Below are 13,667 nucleotides of genomic sequence, written 5' to 3' on the forward strand. Positions count from 1 at the left end.
GTATTCCCCACAATGTATTCCTACGCCCCTGTGAAAAAATAGTCCCTAGTCTCACTTTATGGCATTGCTGTGTGAGAAAGTTCCCAAGCAGCTTTTTGCCATAAAGTGAGACCAGTGAACTATAGTAACCACAGTGATGCACTGCAGGAGCCATTGTCTCTTGTCAGTGTGTCACTGAGGGTCCTATAGAGCAGTGACATCACCCGATGTCACTGCTCTATAGGGGAGATCGTCGTGGGACACTCGTTATTAATTGGACTACGGCGGACAGGTAGTATACGGATTATTATTTTACGTTTTTTGCAGGCGCTGAAGTATGGTAAGTATGGTGAAATGAAGAATAATAAAATACTTTTTTCCTAATGTGTGTTTTATTAACCCTTTATTACTATTGGATTAATAACGGATAGGCGTCTTATTGACGCCACTCCGTTATTAACCCGGCTTAATGTCACCTTACAATAGCAAGGTGACATTAACCCCTTATTACCCCATATCCCACCGCTACACGGGAGTGGGAAGAGAGGGGCTAAGTGCCAGAATTGGTGCATCTTACAGATGCACCATTTCTGGGGCGGCTGCGGACTGGTGTTTGTAGCCAGGGGGGACCAATATCCATGGCCCCTCTCTAGGCTATGAATATCAGCCCGCAGCTGTCTGCGTAGCCTTTCTGGCTCTAAAATATAGGGGGACCCCACGTCCTTTTTTGGGGGGATCCCCCTATTTTAATAGCCAGTAAAGGCTACGCAGACAGCTGCGGGCTGATATTCATAGCAGGCTACAAATATTGGCCCCCGGCCGTCGGCTTTCCCCCTCTGGTGCAGAAAATTTCGCGGGAGCCCACGCCATTTTTTTTTTCTTTTTTTTTACATTTTTTTAACTGAAACATATTGTTCATTAACCCCTTTCTGCCAGCTGACGGAATAGTACGTCAGCTGGCAGTATCCCCCGCTTTGAGGTGGACTTCGCGGTGAGCCCACTTCAAAGCCGCAAAATGTCAGCTGTTTTCAATTAAAAAAAAAAAAAATGTACATGATCGCTAAACGGCATAGCGAGAAATAAAAATGAAAAGACAAAATTACGTTTTTTTGGTGCAATTTTTTTTCACCACTTAGATAAAAAATAACCTAGACGTGTTTGGTGTCTATGAACTTGTAATGACCTGGAGAATCATAATGGCAGGTCAGTTTTAGGCTGTGTGCAGAGGTTGCAGATTTGGGTGCAGAATTTTCTGCACAAAATCTGCATCTCCTTGCAGAGAACGCCGCTGCGTTTTGGATGCATTTTTTTCGCGTTTTTTTCATGTTTTTTGCGCGGTTTTGATGCAGGTTTTTTGTGTGGTTTTGATGCAGTTCTTGGTGCGGTTTTTGTTGCGGTTTTTGCGTGTTTTTGTATGCGTTTTTGAAAGCTAAATAAAGATGTATTATTGAACAAAAAAAAACGATTTGTGATGTCATTATTGTCCAACCCACACTCAATTACACACAGATAGATAGACATATAGATGATAGATGAAATGGATAGACAGATCTACATATAGATAGATCTATAGATGCATATATCTATCTATAGATATATCTGGATAGATATATCTATTGATAGATGTACGGATAGTGTAGGGTGTGTGTCCACTGTCCAGATTAGTCCCATCGGATGATGCCTGCACACACACCCCAAAAGACCCCCTGCACAGCCCCGCACACACCTGAACAGTCCCGCACACACCCGAACAGCCCCGCACACCCGAACAGCCCTGCACAGCGCCGCACACATCCGAACAGCCCGCAGACCCCGTCCGCACACATACACGCACACCGTCACCGCCCACATTCCGCCCACACACTTCCCTCCTCCCGAACTGCAGCGTTTCTCGGACCCACATCTGCATCTAAACTGCACATCTTTTTTACATCTGCGGTTTTGCTGTGGATGTGCCCGACTCAATGCAAATCTATGGGTGCAGAAACGCTGCAGTTCGGCACAAAAGAAGTGACATGCTTTGGAAAAAAAAAGCTGCGTTTCGGTGCAGCTTTTTCCGCAGCATGTGCACAACAAGTCTGCGGCTCCCATAGACTTACATTGGTTGTTGTACACTACACTGCGGATTTGATTCAATTCTGTGCGGCAAAAAACCCTGCGGATCCGCAATCAAATCCGCAATGTGTGCACACAGCCTTAGCATTTAGTGAACCTAGAAAAAAGCCAAACAAAAAACAAGTGTCGGATTGCACTTTTTTTGCAATTTCATTGCACTTTGAATTTTTTTCACATTTCCTGCTACACGACATGGTAAAACCAATGATGTCGTTCAAAAGTAGAACTTGTCCCGCAAAAGACAAGCCCTCACATGGTCATATTGATGGAAAAATTATGGCTCTGGAAGGAAGGGGAGCGATAAACGAAAACAAAAAAGCCCCAGGGGTGAAGGGGTTTAGAAACATGGATATGGACATATCTAAGGAAATAGACATAGATATATCTGTATGTATCTATCTATCTATCTATCCCATATCTATCTATCTATCTATCCCTCTATCTGTGTGTAATGGAGTGTGGGTTGGACAAATGTAAAAGAGGAGGTTGGACAGAAATGACATCACAAATCTTTTTGAAGATAGAGGGGGGAGAGGAGGGAGGGGTTGGGGTGTGTTTTGGAGTGGGTGTGCCAGGTGCAGAGTTACAGGCGAGTGCAATGCATCATGGAACTTGTAGTATTAGAGTACAATAACTCAGGAGAAAGGAAGTTGTCGATTAACCCCATGAGAGCTGGATCCAGCACTGAAGATGTGCTGCTACAGCATGATAAAAGGTAATATTGCTAAAATAAACACAGTGGATGTTTTCAGTGGCACATAATAGCAAGATTTATGAAAAAAAAAAAAAAAGTTTATTGTAGTGGACAACTTCTTTAAGGATGAATTCACAGAGACCATGGCAGATCGCGTGACAACATAGGCAATTTTTCAGATTGCATGTATTGATTTTATTTGGAAGGCATGATACTTTTAGCGAATCTTCCTACTTCTCTTTTATCTTTGTTGGTGCTAGGACATTTTTCAACGACGGAGCTCTTAGAAGTGTGAAAAGGGATTGCTAGGTAATGCTTTTCCCACTTCAGCTGTCTGACATGCTCATGATGCTCCTGCAGAGTACGTGAGTAAGGCCGGAGACACACTGGTGCGAGATACGGCCGAGTCTCGCTGGTTAAAAGCAAGCTGTGGCACCGGCACTCCGGAGCGGAGCGTGCAGCTGCATAGCAATACATGGAGCCGCACGCTCCGCTCCGGAATGCCAGTGCCACAGCTTGCTTTTAACCAGCGAGACTCGGCCGTATCTCGCACCAGTGTGTCTCCGGCCTAACTCAATATATCATCCAGGTAAACTACCGCAAATCTACCCACCAGTGAGAAAAACATATAATTTATGAAATTTTCAAAGACTGCCGGGACATTAATCTGAATGGCATCACCAAATTTTCAATATGACCCTCAGGTGTATTGAAAGCGGCCTTCCATTCGTCACCATGGCGTATACGTATAAGGTTATATGCCCGTTGAGTTTGTGAAACCATGTATCTCCAGATAGTTGGTTAAACAGGTCAGGTATAAGGGGTGAAGGATAGGGATTGTGAGCCGTGATTTTATTAATCATTCTAAAATCCAAGCACGGACGCAGCCCTCCATCCTTTTAACGTCCCCCGTCCCCGGAAAGGTGGATGGCCATATATGAGCCTTAGGCTACTTTCACTCTTCCGTCTTTATAAAGACGTTGCAATTTGTCGTTCTGTGCAAAAAACGCATCCTGCAAAGTTGCCCGCAGGATGCGTTTTTTGCACAGACTTCTATTACCGACGCATCCTGACGTATGGACACACGTTCCATACGTCGTGCACTGGATGCGTCGGTAATTGGCGGACCGTCGTCACAAAAAACGTTCAATGTAACTTATTTTGTGTGACGGGTCCGCCATTTTCGTCCGCGCATGCGTGGCTGAAACTCCGCCCCGGAACTCATAATGGGCAGCGGATGCGTCTGAAAACTGCGTCGCCTGCCCACGTTGTGCACTATTTGCACAATGTCCGTCGGTATGTCGGAAATGTGAAAGTAGCCTTAGGCCGGGATCACACGTGAGAAACACGGCCGAGTCTCGCGTGTTAATACCCGGCACTGTCGCCGGCTCTCAGGAGCGGAGCGTGTGGCCGCATAACAATACACGTTCTGCTCCAGAGTGACGGGTGCAGTGTCGGGTATTAACATGCGAGACTCGGCCGTGTTTCTCGCATGTGTGATTCCGGCCTTAGCCGGACTCTGGAAGGGGTTAAATAAATGAGATTTCGGCATTTTAGCTCCTGGTATGGAGTCGATAGCACAATCATATGTCGCCATATAGTAACGTGATAATTCCCTCATGTGTGGGGTCTATTTGTCTCCAGAGAAATCCCACGTTACATTCCACACATAACACTGTGTAGAAAAGGCGGCGCGGGGTAATTGTGCCAGTAGTGGGGGGGAATAATGGCGGGAATGTCACTGACTGAGGAGAAGTCTCCATGTAGGGTCTGCACTACAGATATCATTCACTGAGGCCCCTGATCATGTGACCCCTGACTCCTCCCCTCCTGTGACCTCATCACAGGTCCTGTGCACAGAGCAGCCATATATGTGGAGTGCGGCTCTGCAGGTGGAGGTAGGTGCTGGAGATTCCCCATTACTGAGCGCGGGGGACATTAACCCCTTCAGCACTGAGACTCTTCTGGTGTTTTTGTTGGCACTTTATAAGAATCATAGCGTTTTTGTTCTGTTTCCTGTAATAGATACATACGACCCAACTATGGGAGACAGGAAGTGAGGAAAGGGATTGTTCTCTTAGTACAGGGCCCCTTTCCTGCCCCTCACACAGTGTAATGCCCCTGTAAGCAGGGTTCTGCCCCACAACCAGCTGCCTCAGCACTGTACCATGGTCTGGTACCTCAGATTCTTCCCCGCACTCCGTTCCTTTGCTTAGCGCCAAATCTGTTCTGGCTTTGGGGCTGTGGCCTTTATAATATCAGGAAACTGTGTCATCTAGGTCACTTACCTGGTGCACCATCCAGACTCTTCCTTCCTGAAACTCTCCCTCTTCCCATTGATTCCGCAGGGTCCAGTCTGGACGGCAGATGGCAAATCTTTTTGTACATATGCAGCACAGCCCTGAGGATCCGTTCTTATGACACCATTTTTCACCCCTTATGCAGTATATATGATGCCCCTCACACAGTATAACGTTTCCACAGTACTGGCATCTCTCATACAAAAGATATTTCCACACTATCGTCATACCCCCACACATAGTATAATCTTCTCACAGTACCACCATCCCACCACACACAGTATTTTGTCCCACAATAGTGGCTTCCCACGCACACACAGGATAATGTTTCCACAGTACTGCCCCCTCCAGGTGGCTGAATACTTTCGCAAGGTACTGTGTGTATATATACATATATATGCATATACAGTACCTTGCGAAAGTATTCAGCCACCTGGAACTTTTCAACCTTTTCCCACATATCATGCTTCAAACATAAAGATACCAAATGTAAATATTTGGTGAAGAATCAACAACAAGTGGAACACCATTGTGAAGTTGAACGAAATTTATTGGCTATTTTACATTTTTGTGGAAATTCAAAAACTGAAAAGTGGGGCGTGCAATATTATTCATCCCCTTTAGCTTAATACTTTGTTGCGCCACCTTTTGCTGCGATTACAGCTGCAAGTCGCTTGGGGTATGTCTCTATCAGTTTTGTACATCGAGAGACTGAAATTCTTGCCCATTCTTCCTTGGCAAACAGCTCGAGCTCAGTGAGGTTTGATGGAGATCGTTTGTGAACAGCAGTTTTCAGCTCTTTCCACAGATTCTCGATTGGATTGAGGTCTGGACTTTGACGTGACCATTCTAACACCTGGATACTTTATTTGTGAACCATTCCATTGTAGATTTTGCTTTATGTTTGGGATCATTGTCTTGTTGGAAGACAAATCTCCGTCCCAGTCTCAGGTCTTTTGCAGAGTCCAACAGGTTTTCTTCAAGAATGGTCCTGTATTTGGCTTCATCCATCTTCCCATCAATTTTAACCATTTTCCCTATCCCTGCTGAAGAAAAGCAAGCCCAAACCATGATGCTGCCACCACCTTGTTTGACAGTGGGGATGGTGTGTTCAGGGTGATGAGCTGTGTTGCCTTTACGCCAAACACATCGTTTAGCATTGTTACCAAAAAGTTTGATTTAGGTTTCATCTGACCACCTCCTTCCACGTTTGGTGTGTCTCCCAGGTGGCTTGTTGCAAACTTTAAATGACACTTTTTATGGATATCTTTGAGAAATGGCTTCTTGCCACTCCATAAAGGCCAGATTTGTGCAGTGTACGACTGATTGTTGTCCTATGGACAGACTGTTCCACCTCAGCTGTAGATCTCTGCAGTTCATCCAGAGTGATCATGGGCCTCTTGGCTGCATCTCTGATCAGTCTTCTCCTTGTTTGAGATGAAAGTTTAGAGGGACGGCCGGGTCTTGGTAGATTTGCAGTGGTATGATACTCCTTCCATTTCAATATGATCACTTGCACAGTGCTCCTTGGGATGTTTAAAAGTTTTGGAAATCATTTTGTATCCAAATCCGGTTTTAAATTTCTCCACAACAGTATCACGGACCTGCCTGTTGTGTTCCTTGGTCTTCATGATGCTCTCTGTGCTTCAAACAGAACCCTGAGACTATCACAGAGCAGGTGCATTTATAAAGAGACTTGATTACACACAGGTGGATTATATTTATCATCATTAGGCATTTAGGACAACATTGGATCATTCAGAGATCCACAATGAACTTCTGGAGTGAGTTTGCTGTACTAAAAGTAAGGCTAAGGGGATGTGCACACGTTGCAGATTTCCTGCAGATCTGCAGCTTATTTTTCCACGCAGAAACCCTGCAGATCTGCAAGTGATTTACAGTACAATGTAAATCAATGGCAAAAAAAAATGCTGAGCTAATGGTGTGGAAAAATCTGCACGGAAAACGCATCAGATTAAAAAAAGGACCATGTCATTTCTTTTTGCAGATCTGATGCATTTCTGCACCCATTCCATAATAGAAATCTGCACAAATCTCCAACGTGTGCACATACCAAAAAAAGCACACATTCTGACCTGCAACGTGTGCATATAGCCTAAAGTGGCCGAATAATATTGCACGCCCAACTTTTCAGTTTATGAATTTCCATAAAAATGTAAAATAACCAATAAATTTCATTCAACTTCACAATTGTGTTCCACTTGTTGTTGATTCTTCACCAAATATTTACATTTGGCATCTTTATGTTTGAAGCATGATATGTGGGAAAAGGTTGAAATGTTCCAGGGGGCCGAATATATATATATATATATATATATATATATATATATATATATATATATATATATATATATATATATATATATATATATAGCACAGCAGCACTCTGAATGCCAAGACATTTAGTGTCGATGGAAATAACAACTTCCAGCTGCGTAGTGCCTCAGCAAGATGTACTTACAAAAAAAGCGAAGGTTCTTAGCGCATAAATTGGCCAATTCATGCGTGCCTGTCACCCACGACAAGGTGACACTTCTGTGACGGGTCCTATCATAACCCTTCCTTATCCTACTGTGCATGCCACTTTTGGGCTAAAAAGCCTACAATAATGGACAAACATGTCGCTCTTGGGCTGCAAGCTTACAGTTTGAATGGGCAAGTAGAATTGGTTGAGAACACCTGCAGGTCAATGGGTAGAGTGCAGTGTCAGAGCAGAGGGAGTCACACCCTCCAAATCTACTATAATCTACTATATAATTGTCTAAGGGTCACGTCCGTCTTTCTGTCTGTCTCGGAAATCCCAAGTCGCTGATTGGTCGTGGCCGTTTTGTCGCGACCAATCATCGACGGGCACAGTCCGGTGGCGAAATGGCCACTACCTACTCCCCTGCCGACAGTGCCTGCTCCCCTCCAGTCAGCGCTGACACAGGGTTAATGGCTGTGTTACACCGCGTTATGCCGCACTCTGTTAACGCTGCTATTAACCCTGTGTGACCAACTTTTTACTATTGATGCTGCCTATGCAGCATCAATAGTAAAAAGATCTAATGTTAAAAATAATAATAAAAAAAAAATAAAAACATCATTATATACTCACTTTCCGTCGGCCCCCCGGATCCAACACAGGCCTTTCCCGCTCCTCATGACGCTCCGGTGACTGGTCCATGTATTGCAGTCTTGCGAGCTGATGACGTAGCGGTCTCGCGAGACCGCTACGTTATTAGCTCGCGAGACCGCAATGCACTCTTGGGACCGGAGCGTCGCGAAGAGCATCGGTAAACGCTTGGGTTGGATCCGGGGGGCTGACGGTGGGTGAGTATATAACTATTTTTTATTTTAAATGTTTTTTTTAACAGTGATATGGTGCCCACATTGCTATATACTATGTGGGCTGTGTTAGATACTGCGTGGGCTGTGTTATATATTACATCTCTGTGCTATATACTATGTGGACTGTGCTATTTACTACGTGGCTGTGGTATATACTACGTGGCTGGGCAATATACTACATCGCTGTGCTCTATACTACGTGGCCTGTGTTATATACTGCATGGGCAGTGGTATATACTACGTCTCTGTGCTATATACTACGTGGCTGTGCTATATACTACGTGTCTGGGCAATATACTACGTGGCTGGGCAATGTACTACGTGGGCTGTGCTATATACTACGTGGCTGGGCAATATACTACATGTCTGTGCTATATACTATGTGGCTGGGCAATATACTGCATGGCTGGGCAATATACTACGTGAGCTGTGCAGTATACTATGTGGCTGTGCAATATACTATTTGTCTGTGCTATTTACTACGCGGGCTGTGCTATATACTACGTGGGCTGTGCTATATACTATGTGGGCTGTGCTATATACTATGTGGGCTGTGCTATATACTATGTGGGCTGTGCTATATACTATGTGGGCTGTGCTATTTACTATGTGGGCTGTGCTATATACTATGTGGGCTGTGCTATATACTACGTGGGCTGTGCTATATACTACGTGGGCTGTGTTATATACTACGTGGGCTGTGTTATATACTACGTGGGCTGTGTTATATACTACGTGGGCTGTGTTATACGCTACTTGGCTGTGCTATATTTCTCTGCTGTATCTGTGCATCATGAATCGTGGTATGTGTTAAAGAGGGGGGCCCACTGAGACTCTTTCGCCTGGGGCCCTCCAAAACCTGGAGCCGGCCCTGGCTTCACTGATTGGTCACTCCCGGCCACGAACAATCAGCGACAGGCGCAGTCCGCCCGCGAATTGGTGCGGAATTTGAACCACGCTTCGCTAATTGGTCACTGCCGGCTGAATCCTGTGTATAAATTGCATTATTCTGAAAACTTCATAAATAAACTACATACATATTTTTTTTCTTCCTTTAAGTTGGGAGGCCCTATCACAGCTATTGCTGTCAGACCTGTTTCTATATACACCACAGTATATAGCATAATAGGGTATAATAAATCTTTTTGGACGTGACTTAACTAACGTTGTGCAGTGACACTGTTTTCCCTATCGTGACAGATATTTCTTGTTGCTATAGCTGATATTTTTTTTCACTTTAAACCTTTTTTAACCTCTTAACGACCGCCGATATGACTTTAAACGGCGCAGTTAAGGGTACTTATTCCTCAGCGCTGCTTTTTAATGGCACCTAGAAATAAGTGTACAGTACCCACCAGCATCGGAAAATCTCTGGAGTCTCGGCTTCCTGGAAGAAAATGGCGGGTGCATGCGCAGTGCTCCCGCCAAGATCTGCTGGCCGGTAACCGGCAACAATAGGAGATTTTTCCTATTATTTTATTTTAATCACTGTGATAGACCCTATCACAGTGATCAAAATAAAAAAAATAGTAAATTAACCCCCCTTTGTCACCCCCTTAGTTAAATAAAAATGATACAATTAAAAAATTGCAATTTTTTTCAATTCTTTGCATTTTGGGTTAGGTATCGGGTTGGGTTAGGCTTGTGTTAGGGTTACGGTTGCGTTGGGGTTAAGGTTGCATTGGGGTTAGGGTTGTCATTAAGGTTGAGTTGGGGTTAAGGTTGTGTTGGAGTTAGGGCTGTATTGGGGTTAGGGTTGTGTTAGGGTTAGGGTTGTGGTTAAGGTTAGGGTTGGGTTATGGTTGTGGTTAGGGTTTGGATTGGGGTTTTGGTTGTGTTGTGGTTAGGGTTGGGGGTGTGGAGTTATAATTGGGAGATTTCCACTGTTTAGGCACAACAGGGGTGTCTGTAAACGCGACATGGTGCCACCATCGATTCCAGCCAATTTTGCTTTCAAAAAGTCAAACGGTGCTCTTTCCCTTCCTTCTGAGCCCTGTCATGTGCCCAAACAGTGGATTTCCCCCACATATGGGGTATTGGTGTACTCAGGAGAAATTGCACAACAAATTGAGAGAGTAAGTCGCCTCCAAACTGCTCTAGCGCAGGCAGGGGCGTATTTAGAGTTTCTGCTGCCCTAGGCACTTTTAGTGCTGCCTCCCCCTTTGGTGAGTATGACACTATCAGCAGTGACTTTGGCAAGAATCGCTGATGTGAAAGTAGCCTTTTGCAGCAGATGGGGCAGTTTTTCTGCATCTGCCGTGTAACGGATCACTTACGGCAACACTGCGTTCGGCCTCATTCATTCCCCATGCGATTTGTGGCACTTGCCGTGATCTGGCAAATGCGGTACCACACCTCCCAACTTTTGATGAAGGGAAAGAGGTATAAAGTTTGCGGCGCGCGTGCGGCAAATTTTAGGCCACGCCTCTGACCACACCCATTTCACAACTAGTCACACCCATATCTACGTCCAAACCACACCCATTTAGCACTGCTGATCACACTTTCAAATACAATAATTATAAACAAAAAATAAATATGGCCACACAGTGCTCCATACTGTATAATGACCCCACATGATGCTCCATACTGTATAATGGCCACACATGATGCTCCATAATGTATAATGGCCACACATGATGCTCCATACTGTATAATGGCCACACATGATGCTCCATACTGTATAATGGCCACACATGATGCTCCATACTGTATAATGGCCACACATGATGCTCCATACTGTATAATGGCCACACATGATGCTCCATACTGTATAATGGCCACACATGATGCTCCATACTGTATAATGGCCACAGATGATGCTCCATACTGTATAATGGCCACAGATGATGCCCCATACTGTATAATGCCCCCCTCCCATCTTGTATGCATGGCTCATATTCCACCCCCCCTCCTGTATGCATGGCTCATATTCCACCCCCCTTCCTGTATGCATGGCTCATAATCCCCCCCTTTATGCATGTCTTATAATTCCCCCCCCACCTCCCGTATGCATGGCTCATAATTCCACCACCCCCCCTCCTGTATGCATGGCTCATAATTCTCCCCCCACCTCTTGTATGCACGGCTCATATTCCACCCCTGTATGCATGGCTCATAATCCCCCCTGTATGCATGGCTCATGATTCCCCCCCACCTCTTGTATGCATGGCTCATATTCCACCCCACCCCTCCTGTATGCATGGCTCATATTCTCCCCTGTATGCATGGCTCATAATTCCCCCCCACCTCTTATATGCATGGCTCATATTCCACCCCCCCTCTTGTATGCATGGCTCATATTCCACCCCACCCCTCCTGTATGCATGGCTCATATTCTCCCCTGTATGCATGGCTCATAATTCCCCCCCACCTCTTATATGCATGGCTCATATTCCACCCCCCCTCCTATATGCAGGGCTCATATTCCACCCTGTATGCATGGCTCATAATCCCCCCCCCCTCCTGTATGCATGGCTCATATTCCCCCCTGTATGCATGGCTCATCTCTCCACCCCCATATATGCCCATATTCATGACCTTAATGAGCGGTACCACGTGACCGCTCATTCAGGACGAGCTGCAGACGCTGAGAACAGGCATCGCTGGAACAGGGTGAGTATCGTCTTCAAGGAGGGTGGGTGGGAGGCAGGCAGGCGGTCGGGAGGTGACCCAGGACTTAAATTTAAAAAAAAAATAACCTTGCTCAGGTGCCACCCCCCGCATGGGCCCACCCTAGGCACGTGCCCTCAAGTGCCCAGTGGCAAATACGGCCCTGAGCAGAGGATTATCTACAGGAAGAACAAATGGATTAGCCTCTGAAATTCAGGATGCCAGATCCTTCTCTGCCCTGACATCATCTGTCAGGAGTTCCCCAAATACATTATATAGTCACCCAACTCCCCCCCACCGGAATCAGTGCTATCATGTAACTTTAGCCTAATGTGTATTGGGACATTAAAAGGTAACTTATCGGATGCTGCATTTGGCCTGGCAAAATAGACCTTCGTACATTGCAGGCCCAGACACCATTATTAGGCATGTAAGTATTGTAGTAACTTGGCCGCCCCATACTATCAAGTACTTGGGGGAGAAGGAGCATTCAGCCAGACTCAGTCACACTTTCTTAGATGCCATGTTTGATTTTTACATTAGCAAGTGGTTAAACTGCCAGGATTTTTGTTGCAGCTGTCCCTGTGGGGTACATCTATGTTCTGGGGCCCAAAAGAGTTAATTTTTTTAAAAACAAATGTTTAACATGCTAAAAAATGACAAAATGTGTCTTCTGCTTTTTTATGTTTTTTTCTTTACACAAATTGTTGGTGACAATCTTCTTTTGAAACATTTTAATATCTGCTTTTTTTCTGGTGTTTTTCTTGTAATATAGAAAAGCCTAAGGGTACTGTCACACAGAGCAATTTTGATCGCTACGACGGCACGATTCGTGACGTCACAGCGTCGTATGATTATCGCTCCAGCGTCGTAGACTGCGGTCACACGTTGCAATCACGGCGCTGGAGCGATGCCGAAGTCCCCGGGTAACCAGGGTAAACATCGGGTTACTAAGCGCAGGGCCGCGCTTAGTAACCCGATGTTTACCGTGGTTACCAGCGTAAAAGTAAAAAAAAAAAAAAACGTACATACTCACCATCTGATGTCCGTCAGGTCCCTTGCCGTCTGCTTCCTGCTCTGACTGAGATCCGGCCGTACAGTGAGAGCAGAGCGCAGCGGCGACGTCACCGCTGTGATCTGCTCTCACTTTCCGGCCGGCAGACAGTCAGAGCAGGAAGCGGACGGCAAGGGACCTGACGGACATCAGATGGTGAGTATGTACGGTTTTTTTTTTTTTACTTTTACGCTGGTAACCACGGTAAACATCGGGTTACTAAGCGCGGCCCTGGGCTTAGTAACCCGATGTTTACCCTGGTTACCAGCAAACGCATCGCTGGATCGCTGTCACACACAACGATCCAGCGATGACAGCGGGAGATCCAGCGACGAAAGAAAGTTTCAAACGATCTGCTACGACGTACGATTCTCAGCAGGGTCCCTGGTCGCAGTAGCATGTCAGACACTGCGAGATCGTAACGATATCGCTAGAACGTCACGAATCGTGCCGTCGTAGCGATCAAAATTGCACTGTGTGACAGTACCCTAAGGCCTGAAATAAATCCCATAATTCACTGTACATGGAGACTTTGGGATCAGATAATTTGTGTTTGCGCAAA

General features: G+C 45.5%; 2 protein-coding genes across 3 annotated transcripts in view; one reads left to right on the top strand and one right to left on the bottom strand.

Moving 5' to 3' along the window:
- LOC143766330 (uncharacterized) overlaps nt 1-13,667 on the bottom strand; it is a 1,024,462-nt gene that overhangs the window by 612,075 nt on the left and 398,720 nt on the right. The window lies entirely within an intron of this gene.
- LOC143766333 (uncharacterized) overlaps nt 1-13,667 on the top strand; it is a 167,686-nt gene that overhangs the window by 108,988 nt on the left and 45,031 nt on the right. Inside the window, exon 1 of one of the 2 annotated variants that reach the window (XM_077253927.1) lies at nt 4,581-4,686. The exons of the other annotated variant lie outside the window; for it this stretch is intronic. The gene's annotated coding sequence lies outside the window, so the exon portion shown is untranslated. Of the gene's footprint in view, nt 1-4,580; nt 4,687-13,667 lie in introns of those variants that run through there. 2 annotated transcript variants of the gene reach the window in all.

The sequence above is a fragment of the Ranitomeya variabilis genome, chromosome 4, assembly GCF_051348905.1.
Source record: "Ranitomeya variabilis isolate aRanVar5 chromosome 4, aRanVar5.hap1, whole genome shotgun sequence".
In the NCBI taxonomy this organism is placed as follows: Eukaryota; Metazoa; Chordata; class Amphibia; order Anura; family Dendrobatidae; genus Ranitomeya; species Ranitomeya variabilis.